Source organism: Camelus bactrianus, chromosome 6, assembly GCF_048773025.1.
Source record: "Camelus bactrianus isolate YW-2024 breed Bactrian camel chromosome 6, ASM4877302v1, whole genome shotgun sequence".
In the NCBI taxonomy this organism is placed as follows: domain Eukaryota; kingdom Metazoa; phylum Chordata; class Mammalia; order Artiodactyla; family Camelidae; genus Camelus; species Camelus bactrianus.
The window spans coordinates 64733898-64744794 of record NC_133544.1 but is presented as its reverse complement, the minus strand read 5'-3'; positions in this window follow the sequence as shown (position 1 = coordinate 64744794).

Here is a 10897-nt window from a genome sequence, read left to right as displayed (position 1 = left end):
TACACACTCCCTGGACAGAATGCCGGCCATCTCAGAAGGCAAGGAAGGGAGAGTGTTGCTAGTTTTTATGTACTTGGTTATTTAAGATGCTAACAAGTGGGAAGATTATTCCAACTACTTTGGGGAAGGGGCGGGGATTCCCAAGAATTGGGCCACTGCCCTCTCTTTGACCTTTCCTGGTTAGCCTCGGAACTCTCCTGGTGCCACTTACCATGCTGAGCATATAATGAAGCTCAGGTTCTACTGGAAGTCAAGTCTCCCGTCTTCTTGGTCCTCAAGGTCTATTGGGAGTTGACTTTTCTGCCATCTTGGTGCTAACTGCTGTGTCATTTCTTTAATGGCCATGCCCTGCCCTTCCTTCCTGTCTAAAAGCTATCAACATTTTAAATTAGGTGACTGCACACTGGAAGTGAGCAGGATTTTCCATCCCAAAATGTGTCTCTTTAGCATAAGGATTATTTTATGCTGGTTATTTTTTAAAGAAACAACCCGTATGGGAGGAGCTCTGAAAACCAAATAGAAGTTACCCTTTTGCAAGAGACATTTACATGTGAAAGAGGAATCTCCATTTGTAAGGGTGTCTTCCTATTGTACCAGGAAGAGGAGGATGACACCTTCTCTGGAAACTTAAAGGTGGAGAAGACCATGATCAATCAGCAAAACAAATTTATCCTTGTGTGCTGTGCTTTTCCTGGTCACCTCCCATTGATTCCCCACCCCCAATCTCCTTTTAGCTCAGGACGGTAGTTAAGGTGATGGCATTCGCTGCCGTTGTAGCGAGTTACTCAGTTTTCCTGGGTCTCTGCCATGTATTATACATGATATTAAACTTCTGTTTGTTTCTGCCCTGTCAATCTGTCATATCAATTTAATTATTAGACCAGCCAAATAACCTAGAAGGGAAAAAGGGAAAAATTTTCCTCCCCCAAAACACCTTCCTAGAACACTGACCTCAACAAGTAGCAGTGAATGTAGGTTGGTCATCATGTTCCAAAGGCATCTCCTCAGCTTTGCAGTATTTCAGTGCACCAGGGGATGAGCAGATAACTGGGAGATTATGACCTATACCAACCAAACTTACAAGAGATTAGTGTTAAACCAGTAGTTCTTAGACAGGGGAACAGGGGCAGGGCACAACCTTTAAAACAATGACAGAGCAATTAGCACCAAGATGGTGGAAGATTTAATTCCCAGTAGACCTTGAGCTTCAATATATGGTCATCGTGTTGCTGAAAGATCGGCCCCCATCCCTGACAAGCCAAATAACCCAGAGACAAGGTCTTGGAGCTTAGAAGAAAAGAGGCAATTTTATCGCTTTGCTGGGCAAAGGGGACTCACAGCAGGCTAGTGCCTTCAAAACTGTGAACCCACTTTGGAGATGGGGTAGGGTGGTTATATAGCCATAGTTCAAACAATAAAGCACTGATAACAATCAACAGAATCATTTTCTCAACAGAAGTCTTAGAACGGCAACATGATGCCTCCAGGTGACCAATTCTCTAGAGGCCAGTGGTTAGATCTCTTTATCTCTTAAGCACTCAAGGTGTGGTCTTCTTCGTAATTCTGGCTATTTTGTAAGGTTACAGTCCTGTGACCTTCTCCTTGGAGAAGGACTCAGAAATCAAGCTGATTATTACTTTCAATTACTGGAATAAAGTAGCAACAGTAAGATCAATAGCTTTAGTTTTAACAATGGGCCTGGAACTGTGAGTAGCAACCGGTCAGTTGACCGTTTTAAGGGCAAGCATAAGAATAAGGAATCTGTTAGCCTAAGTGCGGCCATTTTATTAATCCTCCTTCAGTTGAAATACAATAGCTGCTGAATGGCACTCCCACAGGTGCCATGACAGTTTCAAGGTTGAGCATAAAAGGTCAAAAAGTGGGTGATGGCCCAGTTCTTGGGACTCCCAGCCCCTTTCCCAGAGTATTTGGAATAATCCTCCCACTTGTTAGCATATGAAGTTACTGAGCCCAGAAAAACTAACAACCCCTACACCTTGTGACCTATCTCATTTTTCCGAGCCAATCCCATGCTCTGAGTCTGCCATTCTCCCTTCTGAGTAACATGGCCCCCATTCTGCCTATGCAATGTGTATCTCCTGGGCCTTTCTCTTGCTTTATGAGACAGCTTGCACCCTGTCTCTCTGAAGAAATCTGCTTTCACTCTACTATGACTCACTTGGCTCGCAAAGCCAAGAACTCTCACTCAGCAGGGTAAAACCCAGGGACTCAACTGAGACATGGGACACAGCCATCGCCCTGCACCCCATTTCTTCCTGTATCAGTCAATTTTTCATGAATTGACATATGGGAAATACTGATTACTTTTCTCACTTGATAAACTATACTTCAAAATGTAGTGACATATTTTGGGGTCACGTATTCTGGTTCCTATAGTCATATTTTAGGATGATCTATTCAGAAATACCTCATTAAAAAAAAACTCTTTAAAAGTTGCTTTCATTAAAGAGTTAAAAGATGGTGGTTCAAAAGTGTATAGGAAGAAAATAAAATTTTTTAACATTTTTTAATGGAGTTATAGTCATTTTACAATATTGTGTCAGCACAATTTTTCAGTTATACGTGAACATATATATATATATTCATTGTCACTTTTTTTTCATGCTGTGAGCTACCATAAGATCTTGTATGTATTTCCCTGTGCTATACAGTATAATCTTGTTTATCTATTCTACATTTTTAAATCCCAGTCTGTCCCTTCCCACCCCCCGGCCCCTTGGCAACCACAAGTTTGTATTCTATGTCTATGAGTCTGCTTGGAAGAAAACAAATTTAAATGCAATTAGTTGTAAAAAATTAATAAACAGAAACCTCATTTAAATTGAGTTGGAAGACCAGAAGGGGGAGCTCTTACACCCTATGACCATGGCAGAGCCCCATAGGAGGAAGTTCTTTCCTGGTAAGGACTCAGCCAATGAAAACCATGGACTCTTCTTTTAGTACAACCCCCTCAACTTCCTTTTCCTCTCTATTAAAGCAGTCACTCTCCTTCCCTTGCTGTGCAGGGACTTGTGCATGGCTCTCCATGGTTGTGATACTGAGAAGGACACTGTACCCAACCCCCAAACCCCTGCCTCTTACTTACAGAAAAGTCTCCCAGGCCTCCCTGAGTCACAGAAGAGCAGGCTTAAGCAGTTGATTAGGACAAGCCTGCAGGCATTGGGGGATGGCAACGTCTCTGACCAACTTTCTCAACGATTAACTGAGATTACTCACTCATTTCCTTTTCAAATTTTCATGACTAAAAAGAATTTTCAGAGATGGTTTTTTGGGGGGATGTTGGGTCCACCAGATGGTAGGCATTCTGATTAAAAGCAACTTTCCTTTCTGTTATTAAGGCTGTTGCCCCCAAGATCATACCCCTGCCCTTCCCTTGAATAGAAACCAATTTCCCTTTTCTGAGACTCAGGAGGAAGCTGCAAAGAGAAGAAACAAGATCTTGTTAGAACCCAGGGAACCCAAAATGGCAGAGAATTTGACTTCCAGCGGAACTTGAGTCTGATTATATGCTCACTGTAATGTATTAGCACACTAAATGACACACCCACCAGTGCCATGACAGTTGATGATTGCCATCACAACCATTGGAAAAGCCCATACAAGAACTGAATGATTCCATCACACCTGGAAGGAGGACATGATGGCAGAAGGTTCCCATAAAAATCCACATGGCCCAACCTGGGCCCTAGCTGTCTCTACTGGCCAACTTGGCTGACAGCTCACCACTTGAGTATTTTCCTTCCCTTCTTCCTGATGGAGCACTTTCCTTTCTTTTCCTCTTTTGAGAAAGAAAGCAGCTTTTTTACTTTGTTCCTCTGCCTCTGCTGCAAAATCTTTCACAGCTGGTGGCAAGGACCCACATTTTGGTGGGCCTCCTAATTTACAGATGTCCCTATCTGCTTAGTTGCAGGCCCTGAATTTCAATTCTCTGTGGACCCCAAACAAACCCATCTTTGCTGGAGAAAAATCTGGCAGGCTATTTATTTCAGGTCAACATAGTAAAATAGCCTTGTGTTTTTGCATAGATTTCTGACATCCACTTCCCCTATTTGGATAGGGAACTATCCATTTCCCTTAGGGAACTACCCTTCCCCTTTTTGTGTGTGTTATTGATGGGGTTGTCCATTAAAGTTCTCAATCTTGTCTGCTGAGCCCCGAACAATATTAATGAGATCCAACGTAAGCTAAATGGACTCTCTTGTGGGAGACCAGAATATGCCTCTCTGACATAAGGATTATTTTGAGAAACACCAGATAAAGGAGAAGCTCTGAAAGTAAAGTATAAATCAGTATGTTATAAGGAAATTTACAGTTACAAAGGAAATCTCTGTTTGTAAGGGTGTTTCTCTCTCTGTCCAGGAAGAAAAAGATAACTCTAAATCATAAGAAACTCTTATCAATGGAGAAGGCAAAGACTTAGATCTGTATATAAGCCCTACCCTTGTTTATTATACATTTTCCTGGTCACATTACCATAATTTGCCTCCCCCACATTCTTCTTTGTTTTAGCTGAAGATGGAATGTAAGCCCAAGTTCTAATCATCTCTTTGAGTTACTCTGAGTTGCCCTGAGTTTCTCATATATATAAAATTAATGCTAATAAATTTTCATTTCTTTTTCTCTTGTTAACCTATCTTTTGTTAAAGAGTCCCTAGTTACAAAACGAAGGCTAAAGGAAAAGATTTCTTTTCTTCCCCCTACATTGTCCTCAGAGTCTGAATGTCAAGTAGTGATGCAAAGATTTTTTGATGTTGAAGTGGATTCTTGCCCATTAGGCCCTGTTTTACAGCTCACCTACGATTCTTGGGTTCCAGCTATTTCCAAAGGCTGACCCTTTTGCTATATATTTTCAAGTGTGAAACTCTCTCCGATTCTTCCAATAAATCTCTACCACTCTACCACTTAAAATTCCTCCCCTCAAGTTAGCTCAAATGGGTTTGTGGTGCTTGCAACCCAAAAAAACCCCAGTGGATAAACTCTATCTGCAATGTTTGTGATCCCAACATCACTTCAATGACCATGCCATCCAAATTTCAGGATCTGCATGCATACTCGGTGCCAATCCTACAGGAAATATTACCTTTCTTTAGCCCAGCATGTGGTTGAACCCAAGGTCATGTGCCTGATGCACAGTGAGGCCAAACAAACTGAAACATTAGAATTTGGGGCAGAGAAAGGTTTATTGCAGGGCCAAACAAGGAGTATGAAGAGGTGCAAAAGACCTGACTCATACTCAAAAGACCTGTACTCTCTGATGGTTGTCAGGAAAGAGTTTTTAAAGGCAAAATTTGGGGTGAGGGTTGTAGGATGTGTGAATTTCTTCTGGTTGGTTGGTGCTGATGCAACAGGGTGGTGTTCCAGGAATCTTGCGCTCAGCTTGAAGTTGCCAACTTCCACCTGGGTGAGGTCTTGGTTCCTGTAAAAGAACTAAAAGTTACATTGCTATGTTTATCTCTTGAGGAGGAACTAGGAATCTGCTTTGCACTACTGTTTCTTGACTGCATTTCCTTCCTTTCTGTATTCTTTCACTTCCCTAATTAGTAACTGTTTGAATCTGACCTTTGGGGCTCAGGGAAGACCTACAAAGGAGAAACAGAAAGGCTTTTGTGCCCAGGAGGGCCCTGAAAGGTCCTCCTCAGTTTCAAGCACATAATCATCATAATCTGACTTCTGCCAACCTCTCTAAGCTCATCTCCTGTCACTCACTTTACTTATTCTCTTAATAGGAATCATCCTAGCAGTTCCAGAAATAGGCCATGCACATTCCAGCCATAGAAACTTCTTTCTTGATGCTACTTGATGACAATCTGCCCTCTGTTTACATTCCAGTTCAGTCTCATGGCCATTGAGAAGCCCTTGGCTCAGTTCACGGTGATCACTTCCTCTGACCTCATTTATGACATACATTTGGTACTTACCAGACACTCTACTGTGTCATTAATTTTTTTCTCATATGCATTTATTCATTCATTTATGTATTCACTTATTCAACAGGATTTGTAGAATGTCTACTATGTGGTAAATGCAATAATGATAAGCAATAGTGATAAGCAATAGAAGGATGAAAAAGCCAGTTTCCATGCAGTTAAGGGAGTCATGTTCTCTAGAACAGCTGCTTATAACCTGGGGAACTCAAGATGTCCATGAGCCCACTGAAAGTATATGAATTCATTTTGGTATGTTTCCATTTTTGGACAGCAAGTCGATGGCTTTAATCAAATTCTAACAGAAGTTTATGTCCATTGGTCTAGAGGCTACAATATAAATACCACACATATGCACCTAACTACAAATGATACCATTAAAACTAGTCAAAACCCATTTTACCGTCTAGGATTGGTGGTCCCAAAGTAATTTATATTAAAGTAGAGATACTTTCCCAAAACTTCAGGTTTCATTGGTCACCTGTTACAGCCCATTTCTTAGGAGTCAGCATTATCTGGAACAAAGACATTATTCAAAGGTCTTATTTGAAGATAGGTATTTTCACAACATGCACCAAAATTATGATGACTCAATAAATCCTGTTACATAAAGTTTATTTTTGAAATAACACAGCACTCTGATTCACATCCATCCTGCTGGTGCTGAGTGGGTATGCCAGGGGCAAAGGAAGAGGTGGCTTGCTGCACCATCTTTCCCTTTTGCTCTGTATCCTGAGAAAATTTCTATCCCATCTTGCTTTGTGAACTTTGCATGTTACAATCCTTAAATCCTTCCCCTCAAATATTGAAGAAATTTGGTTTTACCAGCCATAAAATGTTTTACACCTGAAGGAGGATTAATAAAATGGACACATTTGGGCTAACATATTACTTATTCCTATGCTTGCCTTTCAATGGTCAAAACACCTGACTGCTCACAGCTCCAGGCCCATTGTTAACACTAAAGCTATTGATCTGACTGTTTCTACTTTGTTCCAGTAATCAAAAGCTATAATTATTCTCAGTCTTGGAGTAGATCTTCAGGGAGAAGGTCATAGAACTGTAACCTTATAAAGGAGGCTAAATACCAAGAAGACCACGCCTTGAGTGCTTAGAAGATAAAGAGATAGAAAAAAGTGACAACCGCTGGCCTCTATAGAATTGGTCACTGAGAGGTATCATGATGCCATTCTAAGTCTTCTGATGAGAAAATGATTCTGTTGACTGTGATCCATGCTTTATTGTTTGAGCTATGGCGATTTACCACCCCACCTCACCCCACCCCACCCCCAAGGTGTGTTCACAGTTTTCTAGGCACTAGCCTGCTGTCAGTCTCCTTTTCCCAGCAAAGTAATAAAGCTGTCTCTTTTCTTCTAAGCTCCAAGATTTTGTCTCTCAGTCATTCAGCTCCTTAGGTTCAGAGGTCGATCTTACAGCAACATACCTACCATCAAAGTTCCTAAATTTCCATTCCAGATATAGAAGGCATGCTTTCTTGTTCCCCCCATATGGTCTTATGAGTACCTGTAAGGCAATTTGCTCTACAGAGAAATTCTAACTCAATTACAAGAAGGAAAGTTAGTTTGGTGGTAAAGGGCATGCCTAGCATGCATGAGGTCCTGGGTTCAATCCCTAGTACATCCACCAAATAAATAAGTCAAATTACCCTTCCCTGTCCTGACCCAAAGAGACCCTTCCCTGAAAGCCAGCAGGGAGCTCAAATTAGAACACAATTAGGAGGAAGGACAGGAAAACATTGTGTAAATGTGCGGTTAGTAAGTCTTCCTGCTTTGAACAGCAGGAACAAAGAGAAGAGTGAGATAGCAGATCTGAAGTCTTTTAGCCAAATTTACCCTTCAATTATACTTTGGTATATTTATAATTTAACAATAAAATGGAATAGTGAGTGCTAGTAAGGCCTGATCATCTTAAGGCTGGGAGAGCTGCTCTGTGCCTGGAAAGGGAACAGCTCAGGAGAGGATATTTGAGAATGTAACCAAACAAAATTTCATGTATCTAATGCACAGTGAGGTCAAACACACTGAAAGATCAGAGTTTGGAGCAGAGAAAGGTGTATTGCAGAGCCAAGCAAGTTGGACAGGCAGCTCCTGCTCAAAACACCAAGACTTACTGCTGCTTTTAGGGGAAAAGCTTTTATAGGGAAAATTTGGGGGTACTGCCGCAGTGTGTGGGACTTTCTTCTGATTGGTCGGAAGAGAGGTAATAGGGCCTGTTCCAGGAATCTTGTGCTCAGCTTGAAGTTACCATCCTCCACCTGGGTGGGGGCCTTAGTTCCTGCAGAAGGACTCAAAGATATTGTTATATATTCCTTGAGGAGGAACCAGTTCCCTGGCCCAAGGCTGCGCTATTATTTTTTGATTCATCCTCCCCGGTCTCTGCATTCCCTCCCTTCCCTGATTAGCAACTGTTTGAATCTGCCCTTTGGAACTCAAGGAAGGTCAAGGAGGCTAAAAGAAGCCTATTTCCTACATCAAGGAACGGGGGACACAGAAAGGATTTGTAGCAGGGATGGCCCTACAGGGTCCTACTGTTTCAAGCACAGCCTAGAAAGATGGGTAAGCAACCAAGCAGATGAGGTGAGAAAGGATATTCCAGAAAGAAGAAATAATACCTGTAAACATATGAAGTGTTAAAGAATAAATTTTTTAAGTTAAAACTGTGGCTCTCATGAAAGTTTTAAAAAATAAACTCATGTCATCGAATAAACTGATAAATAAATCCATTTTATTCAACTCATTAACTAATGAGGAAATCAGTAAGATGCTAAAAACAGTTCAAATGTTCTCTTGCTTTACAGAAAATGATAGTCTCTGCTGGACTAAATTCATTTGCATTGTTGTGAACAGTAAATATATGCATTGTTATCAGTTTTTTACAAGTTCATTTCTACCCTGCAGGTCTACCCTGCACAGTAACTGCTCATCTCCTTTGGGTCCGCTAGATAAATCCTCCTCCAATGAGAGGACTCCCAGTAACCTGTTTTGTCCATTTCCAAGTCTTGGGAAATCTTTCCTGTCAGAAGATACAGAAAATTGAGGACTTGTTCAAGAAATAGAGGTCCTTATGACTGGTGTGAAAAGGACAGAGGGAGTCACAAGAAACAGTATGACCAAGCAATTGGACAAAAATGAAATGGTATCACATGCCCAAACTGACCAGTGGGCTAAGGGTTGGAGGCCATCTTGAGTGTCAGGACTTCAGCTCTGCAGAAACAATAAAACGAAACCTCACAAAGGAACTTGGAACTCATCACTTGGCTTCAGCCTCTGACTCACTGTTCTGGGCACTCACTGGCCTGATGCCTGACACAGAAATACATCGGCAACCATGGGAGAGGGAGTGTTCTGAGAGGTCTGAATATGAGTGGTAATTGCTATAAGAAGTAACTGTTAAAGACAAGACACTGGTCTTCTGTTATTTCAGTGACAAGTGCTTGAGACTGTTACTTTCGCCGTCAGCAAGCGTGTAAAGGTCTAGAGAATGAAGTAGACCAAGTAACAGGCCCGAGGCCTCGTCCCCTCCCAGCTGGGCCAGGATGTGCAGAAGACATAGATATGTCTACATACAGACTCCAGAGTGGAGACACGGCAGATGCCCTGAACTTGCTTTAGAATTGCCGGGCTGGCACAAGGGCCAAGCCAACCACCAGCGTCCATTCCCTACACAGGGAGTGTCTGATGGGATTCAGGACACGTTGCTCCAGAATGTGGCACCTTGCCAGACTGAATATTTCAAGCTGAAGGAATTCAAGAGATGGCAGGTAGTGCAGCAAGCAATTTCCGACCTGCTGAAGCAGATCATAAGATCTTCATATGTGAGGAGCCCTCCCTATACCTAAGGGGCAAGGAGCATCCTTATCTCTGAAGACAGAATCTCAGTGAGTAGGCCTTGCAAGTTTCTCCCAGTTCACTACACTTAGCTTGGACCCTTTGTTCTTTCCCATCTTTCCGTGACTTCCCATTCCTTATAAAACCTGGCATTAAAAGGCTCAGGTTTAACCACTTCTTAAGGAAGGTTCCTGTGCCATGTTCAGATTAAATGAAATAACTGTGTATGCTTTTCTGTTACTAATCTCTTTTGTTACAGGGGGCAAAGCTGAGAATTTAGAAGAGTAGAAGGAAAAGATATTTCTCCTCTCTTACACTTCCAAGATTTGGGATAACATACGAGAGACAGATAACAGAGTTAGATTCTCCCATTCTTCCCTTTTCCCATCTCTCCTACACCTTAGTCATTATAGTGACAGGAAATCACCTGCCTGATTTAAGACAAAGTGGAAGCTGTATCTCAGGAATCAGTTATAACCTCAGTCTTGAGAACTTGGAAATTGGGTGAAAATCAGTATCAGCCAAGAAGAACAGTTCTCAACTAAGAATGGGGAACAGAATCACTGCACAGGTAACCAAACAAAGATATGCAAAGACCTCAGTGCCCAAGACTCTGATTCAGCAGGCCTGGGTTCTGGGCCTTTAAGTCATTTCATGGGCAATTCTGATGTGAGGCCAGGCTTGGAGGACCCCTAGCCAGGGATGCTGATGCTGTTTTCTGCTGCAGTGGCCTGGGGGTGCTATCAAGTTGTGGAACTGTAGGGAGAAGGATGTCTGTCCTAACACATAAGGCTGCAGAAGAAGACAGGTGAGTGCTCGGCAGACACACATCTTACAAAAATGTTTTCAGATTAAAAGACTTATTTGTTCAGAGCAATGTTAGATTTAGAGAAGAATTGAGTAGAAAGTACAGAGAGTTCCCATACGCCTGTCCCCCTCCCCTAGCCACACAGCACACACTTTTCCTATTATAGCATCTTACATTACTGTGGTTCTTTTCTTATAATTGATGAACCAATATTAATACATTGTTGATTAAAGTCTACAGTTTACAGTAGGATTTGTTATTCATTTTGGACAAGTTTTGACAAGTGGATAAAGTCA